At 37.7% G+C, this 12,960-nt stretch overlaps 1 protein-coding gene across 3 annotated transcripts in view; it reads right to left on the bottom strand.

The window, feature by feature from the left end:
* Window positions 1-12,089, bottom strand: part of LOC114252921 (uncharacterized) — a 67,193-nt gene extending 55,104 nt beyond the window's left edge. Inside the window, exon 1 of one of the 3 annotated variants that reach the window (XM_028187616.2) lies at window positions 11,834-12,089. The gene's annotated coding sequence lies outside the window, so the exon portion shown is untranslated. The remainder of the gene's footprint in view (window positions 1-11,833) is intronic. The other 2 variants (XM_089736793.1, XM_089736792.1) reach the window with 2 other exon arrangements.
* Window positions 12,090-12,960: the final 871 nt, after the last annotated feature.

Below are 12,960 nucleotides of genomic sequence, written 5' to 3'. Positions count from 1 at the left end.
TCATAAGGCACAAATATAAATGCATTTCAAACAATACATTGAGTGTTTCTTAAATTACAGAAAACATCAAGTGAAAACTAAACGATCGTTTTAAAACAAACAGCATATTATCCACAATGACGACAATGTACTAGTTTTTGTGAAAATATTATAATAATTGTAAATAGACTTTATATAAATTGTAAATAGGCTTTAACAAAAACCGACTTCAAATAGAAAAAAAAGATATTCCAAAACAAATTAATATACACTAAAAACAATAATCATCGAAATCGGTTGGCGTGATATTGAGTTATTCATCTATTTGTCGCACACGTACTTATTGCAAATTTAGGTCTTATATAGTTTTCTCATGGATACCATTATCAGAACTGGACTAAATTGAAATACGACCACACGGGAAGCGTCAGCTTTCTAATAAAAAAATAATCATCAAAATCGATTAACCCAGTCAAAAGTTATAAGGTAACAAACATAAAAAAACATAGTCAAATTGAGAACTTCTCCATTTTTGAAGTCGGTTAAAAATATAACACGTAATGGCGTGACATTTTCTGCGGATTTCAATAATCTCGCATTTCGATTAGACACCGCTGTGCAGTGATGAATTGCTAACCTGCCTAGTTACAGTTCAGTTAGCCTAATGTTTTTAACTTAACGAAAAATTAAGATTACTCGGTCGATGGCTTAATATCTTTTGCTACTTAAATATCTCATCAGATTAGAAAATTTAGTATATTTTTTTTTTTATTGCTCGATGGGTGGACGAGCTCACAGCCCACTTGGTGTTAAGTGGTTACTGGAGCCCATAGACATCCACAACGTAAGTGCGCCACCCACCTTGAGATACAAGTACTAAGGTCTCAAGTATAGTTACAACGGCTGCCCCACCCTTCAAACCGAAACGCATTACTGCTTCACGGCAGAAATAGGCAGGGTAGTGGTACCCACCCGCGCGGACTCACAAGAGGTCCTACCACCAGTATCATGCAATTTTAGTATTTTCATCGGTTTTCGCGAATCGTAGACATAATTATAACTACATTTACGAATTAATCTTGCGTTTTTCATTCTCATTTTAATTTTTTTTTGACATTCCGAATACAGTTTTCGTGTTCAATGGACGTTTGAAGTGCTATTTGTCTATATTTGAATATTCGTGCAATATTCAAAGCCATGAAAAACAAAATTGTATTTTTTTTAAATATATTGGCCTATTTTATCAAATAATCCGGAGAAAAAAAACGATGTTTTGCATTTGGTTTGTAATGTCCTGTGTTTACAATGAATTGGGGATTCGTTCATTTAATTTCGACATTTTTTTTTTTTTGTCAAATAGACAATTATGGTAGTACTTACATAATATTGTTAGTAAAAGAAATACATATACTATGTAATGGAATTCTTATGTTTTTGTACTCCGTCTAGGCACGTTTAATTGATCATTGGCGTGCGGACTTTGCTGCTGAGGCGTCGGTGAAAACGAAGCATGCCAAGTATGCTGCTCTGAAATCTACATACCTGTTTGTTCCAGTGCCAGTGGAAACGACGGGTGTGTGGAGTTCGGAGGCCAAAAAATTTATTGCCGCAATTGGCCACCGCCTCAGCGAGCTAGGCCACGATCCTAGGTCTGGGTCGTACCTGATCCAGAGATTATCCATTGCCATACAGCGTGGCAATGCTGCTAGCGTAATGGGTACTTTCGGGCCAGGTGCGATCCAGAGTGGCTTGTTTGACTAGCCGATGTCTACGCGCGCATTGCTGTTAGCGTGGACCTATAAGCTACTTATGACGACGCTTGTAGCTGAAAGTAAGTATTGTACTGATTGATCATCTAGTTTAACTAGAGTTACGCTCGCTAGCTTTGCTACTAGTGGTAATGCATATTGTAAGCCTGTACCACTGCCCTGTCTATTTTGAACGCGAAGCAGTTATGCATTCCAGGTTGGAGGATGGAACAGCCGTTGTACTAATATATAGACACAATTGAGGCTTCAATTTCGTGTATCCAAAGTGGGTGACGGTATTTACGTTGTGAATCCTATAGGCACGAGAAACAACTTAAAATTAAGTGAACCCTATCGATTGAAGTCTTGCTTGCTTGAAGTCTGTGAAAATAGCATTGAAAGATTTTTTTTTATTGCTTAGGTGGGTGGACGAGCTCACAGCCCACCTGGTGTTACGTGGTTACTGGAGCCCATAGACATCTACAACGTAAATGCGCCACCTACCTAGAGATATAAGTTCTAAGGTCTCAGTATAGTTACAACGGCTACCCCACTCTTCAAACCGAAACGCATTACTGCTTCATGGCAGAAATAGGCAAGGTGATGGTACTCACCCGCACGGACTCACAAGAGGTACTACCACCAGTAAAAAAGATTTTGCGGTAGGCAGCGGCTTGGCTCTGCCCCTGGCATTGCTGAAGTCCATGGGCGTTGGTAACCACTCACCATCAGGTGGGCCGTATGCTCGTCTGCCTACAAGGACAATAAAAAAATAATAATTGGAAATGCCCCTTAGGATACCAGCGAATAGGGAGGGCAAAAAAATAAACATTACGCCAATGACAGGTACAAGTTTTAAAAAATTTTTCGATAGCCAACAATTCCCAAATGCTATTTTTTTAACATTGTCAAGATTTACCGAGAACCTTACAGTGGGCTAACGAGTAGTTGAACGACTTGTTTATCATTTTCGTTTGAAACAACACGTCTAAGCACGATTTCACTTCGTCACGAATATTCCATAATTTTTAACGACACTTTTCCCTTGGCCATTTATGTGTAAACCGATTAGATATTTACTAAGCCAGGCTCCACTGACCACAGTATCACAATGTGGCTGTTTTTTTGTTTTCCTTAAAAACCGTAAATTGTTTCTAATTCATTATATAGGTTGAATTTTTATTATTAGCATTGATGATGACCAGCTCACGAGCCTATTGACATTAAGCGTTTACGTTAAGCCATGCATACAAGAACCACTCTAACATCTGAAGCTATCTGATATTAGCATACTAGCGACAGTAGATTTTACTTCCACGGAACCATTAACGCCAGTCGATTTTGTTTAGACGGGTTCATCTTTCTCGAGTGGCCCATCTGGCGTTTAGCAGTTACTGCAGTCCATAGAAATAAAAAATTGTACGCCGCCACATTTGAGATATGAGGTCGAAATTTCAATTGTATAATATAACGGCTTTCTCATCAAACCGAAATGCACGACTAAGTGTCACATATTATCTTATACCTACAAACAGCCACAAATATAATATTTTAATATGAAATGTATACATTATAATTCTATTAACAAAATGAAAAAAAATAAAAAAGAAGAGAGGTCAAAATACAATTTAACGAAGAAAAAGGCAATTTTTTGTTGGGATGAATGAATACTTTACGATTATTATTTTTCTGGCCGGGGGCCCGATATTTTAGGATCTTTAGGCGGCGAGACCACGCTTCGAGCACACCACGCCGAGATTGGAGCTTCCGCGCCGGAACTTCTACTGTGCTGGGACGCGGCTGCCCCCTGGATCATCGCGACATCGCCCGGGTGGCCTGGTAGGGCCGCCGTACCGCGGAGACTGGTGTCGTTGGTCGTCGACTATCGGTCGATAGAGGGTGGCGCCGCGTATCTGGTTGTAGTGTTGACCGCGGAAACCCCCCTACTTTGACCGGGTTTTGACCCCGGACGGAGATGTGAGTGCAGGGGAGTCGTTTAGTGCGGTAGGGCCCTAAAATTCCTTGGCTCCGCGGTCTGCTCCCAACACCTGCAGATCGTTAAGTCCCACATACCCTGCACGCTCACTAAGCGCAGGGACCTCGTAGGAGGTTCGATTCCCGGCCCGAAAAAAAAAGAAGCCAACAGCCAACTCAACGAGCCGGCGGCTGCCATCAGTTGGGGACCCAATCTTTCGAAGTGAATACTTTACGATTAGCCCAACTACACAAAATATTGCACCATCACCACTGTGGAATGCCCGGGTCTCGAAATTAATAAATATTATAATTGGACCATAAACGACGTGATGATATTGAAATTTCACTGCCACGATAACACATGTACCTTGTATTAAGACATCACTTGGATGAAAACATGCGCGCTCTTTACAAAAGCATTGTGTAATTTTTTGAATGAATTATATTTATTACTACTAATTGTTTTACTGGAAGATAACATAGGCTTGGTTAATTTCACCGTCGAAAATTCTGACCGGATAAATATATTTATTTACTATTAAACCTTAGTGCGGAAGAAGTGAACCGTTCAGAAGTATTGCATTCTTGCTAAATTCTATTAATGGATGTGATTGTCTCTTTTTAGTGTTGCTTGCGGTTATCGTTCTCGTCGAACCCATCACTCGCGACGAAGGGCTCTACAAGTAAATTAGCCCGCAGACACAGCCCACTGAGTTTCTCGCCGGATCTTTTCAGTTGGTCGCGATTCCGATGCGGTATTAGATTCTGCGAAGCACGGCTCTTGTTAGAGTACGTGTTAGCAACGTCATCAGGTTTGAGCCCCGTGAGCTCACCTACTAGTTAAGGCGACGCTGATATAGCCTCTCAAGGCTATCAGCTTAGGTAGAAAAAAAAAGTTTGTTTTTTCCAGACAAGACCCCAAATTCTCCCAGATTTTATTTTCACAGAAAGTACTATGTGATTCTTATTGTGGTCATTTGCCTAGATCCTTGTTACTACTGGATTTATGTTCTGAATTTATTTGTCTCAAGTGCAAATGCGAAGTATATACATTACAACTACATAGATATTGGCGTCCGCGGCCTTGATGCATATCCCCAAATAAGCTCAATATTAGCAGCTAAGTATACTGACATACTTAAACTCATGATACATGACTTAAATTGGCTCGGCCATAATCATCATAAAGGTTAGCGTTCTCGGACAAAAACCTCTCACAATAAATTTTTATTATTTTTTATATAATCGAACCATAAAATAGACTTTAGACATGAGATTGTTCTGCCGTTCACATTCCGAACGTAGCTTTAAATTTCCTTTGCGGTCTTGAATCTGGTTTTTCCTATTTCATCGCAGATCAAGTCACCTGAGTCATTCTCCGAGTGTGTTCTCTGAGTGTGTATGGATTATTGTTAAATTGCATTTTGATGATTCAACGCGTTTTTTTTATAATCTTTTTTTATATTATTATGTAGTTTGTTTTTAAACGATTTGTGGTTTGCGAAATATGACAATTTTTGATAAAATTATAATTGAGTTGCATTTGCATAATGCAGAAAATGTAGAAATAAGTTTATATACGAATATGTCAACCAAAATCTAATCTATATATATATAAATGAATTGCTGTTCGTTAGTCTCGCTAAAACTCGAGAACGGCTGGACCGATTTGGCTAATTTTGGTCTTGAATTATTTGTGGAAGTCCAGAGAAAGTTTAAAAGGTAGATGCATCGATATATTACCACTAGATCCCGCGTAAAGGCGTCAAAAGTAACCAAACAAAACAGTGCTTAGATTCATATTAAGCACTGTTTTGCCGTCAGTGTCACGCCGACCGTCGAGTGGAACGATCCTAAAATGCGCTGTAAAAAGATGTAAAAAACACGTTTATAAAGAGAAAACAACATGAAATTTAGTATTTTTGATAAGTTTTATAATTTTTATTAACAGATAGTGATAAATATTTGAAATAAATCAGTTATTCTTACCAAATTAGTACTTCAAGAAATTAAATCCTATTATTTTGCTTCGCAGTTATTTCTTTCGCACATATAATAACGGTTACATGCAAGACAAGGATGAAATAGGGCTATTTCAGAACAAGAGTAGTGGAGTCACATAATTTTTTATTTTTTTATTATTTTTTATTGCTTAGATGGGTGGACGAGCTCACAGCCCACCTGGAGTTAAGTGGTTATACTGGAGCCCATAGACATCTACAGCGTATTTACGCTGCCATTTGCGCATTTGCGCAACCCACGTTGAGATATAACTTCTAAGGTCTCAAGTATAGTTACAACGGCTGCCCCACCCTTCAAATCGAAACACATTACTGCTTCACGGCAGAAATAGGTGGGGTGGTGGTACCTACTCGTGCGGACTTACAAGATGTCCTACAACCAGTAATTACGCAAATTATTTTGCGGGTTTGATTTTTATTACACGATGTTATTCGTTCACCGTGGAAGTCAATTGTGAACATTTGTTAAGTACGTATTACGTACGTACGAACACCCCGTGTATCGCTAGATCAGATACGAATGCAACAGACGTCTGTACAACGGACGGCGAAGTGAAATCTGTACACTGGAATTTGTTTTTACATTTTTACAGATTTAATAACAGAGTAATAAAAGAAAAAAGAAGCGATAATTATTTCAAACCTAATTGCTCCAGTGTGGTTTGTGCAGACCATTTTACCGAATCTGACATGTATTTAATAAATAAAACAATTTGATGGGGATTATGTTGTTGTGATTTAAAAAGCTCTTATCCATTTTCCCCACCGATGTGCAAGGTACAATATAGCTAACTTAGGTATAATTATCTATAGTTATACAATATTTGTTGTTAATCATAAGGAATTAAATTGAAAAAAATTAATGAATATGAATTAAAAAAAAACATAATAAAAAATAAATTACATAAAATATTCTTACAAAAAAAGTATAAAATGCGACTCCGTAATACTCTGTTCGGAGCAGTAAAGTTTTAATATCGTAAGTTTAAAAGGGCGTAAGTAAAATTCTATGCGTGTAAATTTTTGCTTTATTTTTAAGGAGATAAGGTTAAATTTGGAATAAAAGTTATTGTAAAAAACTATCTTTTTCTGTCATTCATGGCGTAAGGTCGTAAGTGAACGTTAAAATAATCTAAACTGCACTTTATCGCTTGGGGAAAAGGCATAGTTTAGCTTACAATTATTATGTTATACATCGTTTTTCTCCACTTGATGGTGTAGTCAGATCAGTTAGTTGATGCCATATTTGTGTTTGGTTTTTGTATGTGACGCGTTATCTAGTGGTAATATATCGATGGGTAGATGAATATGAAAATGCTCGGAATTAAATAAAAAAATAACAATTTTGTTATTCCTTTGATGTGTCCCCCCTCGGACGGATTCCTTTTGTTTGTTTTAAGTTTATTTTTTACAAAAGTTTAGGTCTTTTATTTATCGATTGAGGCACTACGAAGTCTGCCGGCTCAGCTAGTAACTAATAAATTTTAAAACCTACCAATCAGAACAGGATGTGTACAGATTAACGAAAACCAGTACACGCATACCCTGTTCTCAGACTGTAAACTTTAATTCAATAATTGAAATTGAAGACTGTTTTCTATTTTAAAATACAGCTTTGAAGTCAGGAAGTGCTGAACTACATTGAAAATCTGTAACACATTACACCTCGTACCACGCTTCTTTCCAAATATGCAAATGCAACCTGCTTTAGACTAAAATTTCGATATTAACATACGTTATTACGTTTTACAGAAATACTCTTAACGAGTCATGCTCCGGTAGCGGGCCAGCTTTAATAATTTAGGTTTTTACAAAATTATGTTACCATTAACAGACCGTGCAACAAACACTTTAGTCTTAGTCTCAGTCAAATTGTTGTTACTTCCAATTATTTAATTCAAGGTTAATCTCAAGAGTAAATCACAGCTTTTTTATACTGCTAATGCTGTTTGTATAGGATTTAGGAAATTCTAAGAAGTCATATCTATTAATAGAAGTAACCTAGAAATTATGTCTCAAATAATAGCATGCAATTCTTATATCTTTATAGGATTTTTTTCTTTTGAAAATCACGCTTTTTTTAACGTTTATTCCTCACTTGAGTGAACCGATTTTCGATTTGTCTTTGTCGCGAGTGTCTTGGGTTACTCACGACTGGCTTATTCTTTCTTATTAGGTAAGCAAAAAAAATAACTCAATAAATCCAGTGCATGAAGTACATGTCTTTTTATTTTTTCATCGCAGCCGACGCTTTAAAAAAGGTTTATCCAATTTCCAAAATCTTGGTACGGCTGTCGTTGGCACTTCTGTGGAGACATTTGCGCAAGCAATGAATAGTTTGGCAAACTAATGTATTTCATTTAATTAGCAATAATCAGTCTCACATATTGTAGATTAGTTTTGTATTTCCTATTGAGAACGCTAGGCGACTGTGCCAGTGAAACATGTTATCTACATTCATAATATGCAAAAACTGTAGCGTCAGCTAACTGCATACAGGTAGTAATTTGATGCAGCTTGTTAACCATCTCAGAACCATAATGTTAAGAATTTTTCAAAGTTATTTAGAGAAGTTCTTATATCATCAATTTAAAACAAAAACGAATAATTATGTTTGTGTTTTAGCAACATTTCGTGTTATGTAGCAATTGGTTACAAAACACGATTTATAAAAATATTCATTTATTTCGAGAAGATGGATAGTGTTTTTTGCTTACGTTAGCACAAGTTGTTTCGTCGCTTCGTTTCTTATGCAACTCAATTATCGGTTGTCAATTAATTACGACCAGCTACATCCAGCACGCCTCTTTATCGGCCTAAATACCTTCGCTAACTGATACTGCATCGCGAATCCAATTTTTTTAGGTTTTATGTAGTTATCGAGGCCCATCAATATCTTAAAAGGTGCCGACCACGTTGAGAGATGAATCCCAAATCTCAGTTTTACAGTACAACGGCTGCTCCGCCTTTCAAACCGAAACGCATTATTACTGTTTCGCGGCACAAAATAGACATGATGGTGGTACCTGTCCGTGAGGATTCACAAAATGTGCCACCTAATTACGCAAATGATGAGTTCTGAAGACTTGATTTTTATTATACCTGGAGTAGGTAAATAGAGACTACTTCTATTTAGGAAATAGGCCTCAGAAACCGCAACATCATGTAAATAATGGAGTACCTATATTGTTATAAATCAATAAAAATACACTGGAAAATTCAGAAACAGTATAGATATAGTACACTTCGCCAAGCCTGACACATTTCATGAGAGTCTCGAACTTAAAATAAATTAAGTGCATTACCGTGGAAATTAGCATTTTTTTACCAAATTTGCGCGGATGGATAGGTAAGCTCACGGGCTCAGCTTGAGAAAATTTGCCAACACTAGCCTTAGTAAGAGTAGTGCTTCGCAGAATCTACCACTGTATCGAAATCACGACCCACTGAGAGGACCCGGGGAGAAAGGCAATGGGGTTTGGTAATTAGGAGTATCAGTAATTTATATATCTATTGTAAAATAATGCATTAGAATGTTCTTTGAATGGAGGCAGTGGCATAGAATAGAACTACCTAATCCCTCCCTGTAGTTATAGTAAAAAGTCTTAAAATCTATGAATTCTGGTGACTACTTTATTAAAAAGGCTAAAAACCATTATAGCAATCCCAATACATTTAGATATTGTTGTTATTTCATCATTTCTTGGAAATATCAATTTCGGCGTCAAAACCTCAACGGAACTAAACGATTAAGTACCATAAAAAGCCTTGAAAAGGTCAAAACGTTGCCTTAAAGTCATGTATCACGGTCAGCTGCCAAGACACTGACTCATCCCGGAGTTCGTTACACCGGCCTTTGTTTTAGCCTGTATCCTTGAATCGCCACGGACGCCACTTGAATCGCTTAGATAGTACGACTTTTTGTATTCTAGACCAGTTTTTTTTTAGGAACACGTCGTTCTGTAATGTGGGCGTCGGATTTCTTGAACTAACCTATACCTAGATCCTTTGTGTCGTTTGAGTTTGGTTATAAATCGTTTGATTTATTTTGATTTTATAAATTGCGTTCGACTACACGAATATTAACAAATTTGTAGGATAAGACTCGGAATTAAGCGAAAAGTATAGTACAGGAAGTAGGTTGAAATTGGAGAGAAGCTGAGATATTAATTCTCAACAAAAAAAAAAGACGCAGCCGCGGAATTGACATAGTGATTTTCTTCCTCTTTTAACTTCAGCGACGATTTAGATAGTGAACGAGCTTATTTGTATATTTACACAAAATACTTTACGAAACTTTCCTAAATTTAAAAGGATAATCAAGATCGTATTTTTAATATGTAATTTCATATTTGAAGGTCTGGCATGTTCCGACTTCAATGCCAATTCATCGATCCATGTGCTACTCCGTAATATAGCTGACTGTTGACAATTTGATTTGGATTTTTGAGCTTTTGTTTGAAAAATTGATTACGGAGTCTAGTATCAAATTCGTAATTGATGACTTAAGTACCTGTGAATTGTATTGATCACTTTGTTACTCATCCTTTTTATTATTAGCATTTGCAGACAAGCATCGGCCCATCTAGCCGACGTCAGCAACGCTAGACCCAATATGCAGTAGCTAAGCGTCAGTCATGGACGTCAGTAATGCCAGAAGCACGGCCAAGCCTACCGCTGAGGATTCTCCACAAGCTCTTTTTGAATAAATACATATCATAGCACAGTTAAAATATAGTGATAGATATTCCACTGCAACCTCTGTAAGCACACTGTTTATGAACGCTATAGTTCTAGACAGTACGGATAAACTTTGCCCACTAAGTTTCTGGCTGGATTTTATCAGAGGGTCGCGACTCCGATACGGTGGTAGATTCTGCGAATCACTACTCTTGCTAGGGCTAATGTTAGGAATTTCTCTCAGGTTGAGCCCGTGAGCTCACCTACTTGTCCGGCGGTAGCTGGAATAGCTCTTAGGCTTCCAGGGAATAGGTAGGGAAAAGAGAAGCTTTGCTCCGGCAGCGGACGGTGCGATGATAGAAACGAGACGGTGGGTTCATCTCACACAATTCCTCAGAGCGTATTAGGCAAAAGAAACCTAGACTGGAGCACGTGTTTGCTTTGAGGCAAGAATCTTAGTAAAGTGGCTACACCAGCCGCCCAGTATACTAAAACACCAACACTATGTTACTGGAGCGGATAATACTTTCAACTTTTTTTTTTATAATTGAAAGATTACTGGTGGCCCTGGGGCCCTTCCAGTTTCACCAGTATAGGTGGGCGAGCAAAGGCTCAGCCATGAGGGGTGGGATCTGCCCGAGCGCCTCCAAAGGAGAATTAACAACTCAAGAGCAACTGCTTCGCAAATGAATCTATTACCGCAACGGAATTACGACCCGCTGAGATGACCTGGCGGGAAACTCCGCGTACTGATGCATGGCTTAGGTTATACGATGAACCCCTTGCTGAGTTCGACGAGTATGGTTACCGGGGTCCCTAAACCAGCTCCTAGTGTTAGAGCTGAAGGCGTCTAATGCAAGTATTAGATCTGATGGATCCGTAAGGACGTGTCTAGCGCACTACTTTCAACTGATGAGGAGTAATAAACATCAAAATACTATTTACTTCAAGAGCTTAGTCTTTCGCTGTACAATATTAATTGTCGGTCATTTTACTCTTCATTCCTCATCAACATTGTGGTTTTTCTTTCGTTCTCATTATACCAGGTCAATCAATCCATCAACTATTATTATTACTATAAACGAAAGCTTAATGCATTTCTCCTTGTGATTTATACGAAATGAATAACGCAAACTATTACAATCTATAGTTGTTTTAAGTCTAAAAAGTTTAGTTACGTTGTAAGGTAGTTTCAAATGCAACAGTTTTCCAGACTTGTAACAACAGTCTAATGAAAAGCTTAACAAATTCTGACCTCCTTTGAACTGGTTGTGACTGGGCTATTATTAGTCATGGTGTTTATAAATAACTTTAAAATATTAGCTACAATATAATAAATGGTTCGCTTTGTGAATTGTTAAGAGAATAATGTTATCGAAAGAAAAATTTAATGAAATAACACCTTAGCAATGTCAACATTATACATACCTGTTATGGGCAACGGGACTTTAAATGTAACACAGTTCCAGCGGATCACAAAACACCAAAACCATCTATAATCACTCAGTACACCAACAAACGATGGTACACGGACTTTTAATACAAAATTTGTTATTCGAATATTCGTTTGTTTTTTTTTAATTTATTTATTTATCGATTTTAAGTTGAATGATTTATTTTAACGACGATACTACCGATTTGAGGCGGTCGAGCAACTGCCATCGGCTGCAAAGCCTGTGTCGATGACACTGCGCAGATAGTCCATCTCATTCGAACCCCAATGAAACGTTCTAGAGAGAACGAAACAAAAGATAATCGGAATGCAAGAACATAAACGTGGTTGTAAACGTGTGGGCGTTTCATATGCATATCAAGCTTTTTGATGCGTTAGAAAGGGACGTAAAATGACTACAGCCTTCTGAGGTTGACTGTGAATATGTAGGCGCACGATGCGTAGAAAATGTGAGGAAAAATTGTTACTTTCTTCATTAAGGAGAAGTCTGTTGTTTTATGTTAGTTTCCATATCAAATATAAGTGACAGTTTTTAAAGTGAAAACTCCTTAGAACCGTTGCGATTCGATATTCGATGAAATGAAAAAGCAACACTAAAAAAGGACAAACGTATACAACTTCATTGCTACCGCGTGCGAATTGCATCTTTATTGCTTTGTTCTATGCACTAAATATTTAAATTTAAATATGTTCTATCCACTAAATAAACAAAACACGAGAGCAGTGTTTACTACACCAATGTATTTAATGATTTTATCATATAATCCAAGGCGGGTTGGTGTTATACAGGCAACCGGTCGTTGATTCGAAATCCATATGCAGCAGAATAAAAAAAAACGCAGCCCCAAACCCACATGATGAGAGATTAGGATAAGAATTAAGAAAGAGAACAAAGATTTTTTTATTGCATCGATGAATGGACGAGCTCACGGTCCCCCTGATGTTAAGTGGTTACCCTAGCCCATAGACATCTACAATGTAAATGCCGCCACCCACCTTGAGACATGAGTTGTGAGGTCTCACTTTTAACAGTACAACGGCTGCCCTGCCCTTCAAATCGAAAGGCATTACTGCTTCACGGCAGAAATAGGCAGGGCAGTGG

This window comes from Bombyx mandarina, chromosome 22, assembly GCF_030267445.1.
Source record: "Bombyx mandarina strain Sakado chromosome 22, ASM3026744v2".
In the NCBI taxonomy this organism is placed as follows: Eukaryota; Metazoa; Arthropoda; class Insecta; order Lepidoptera; family Bombycidae; genus Bombyx; species Bombyx mandarina.
This window is presented reverse-complemented; position numbering and strand designations above follow the sequence as displayed.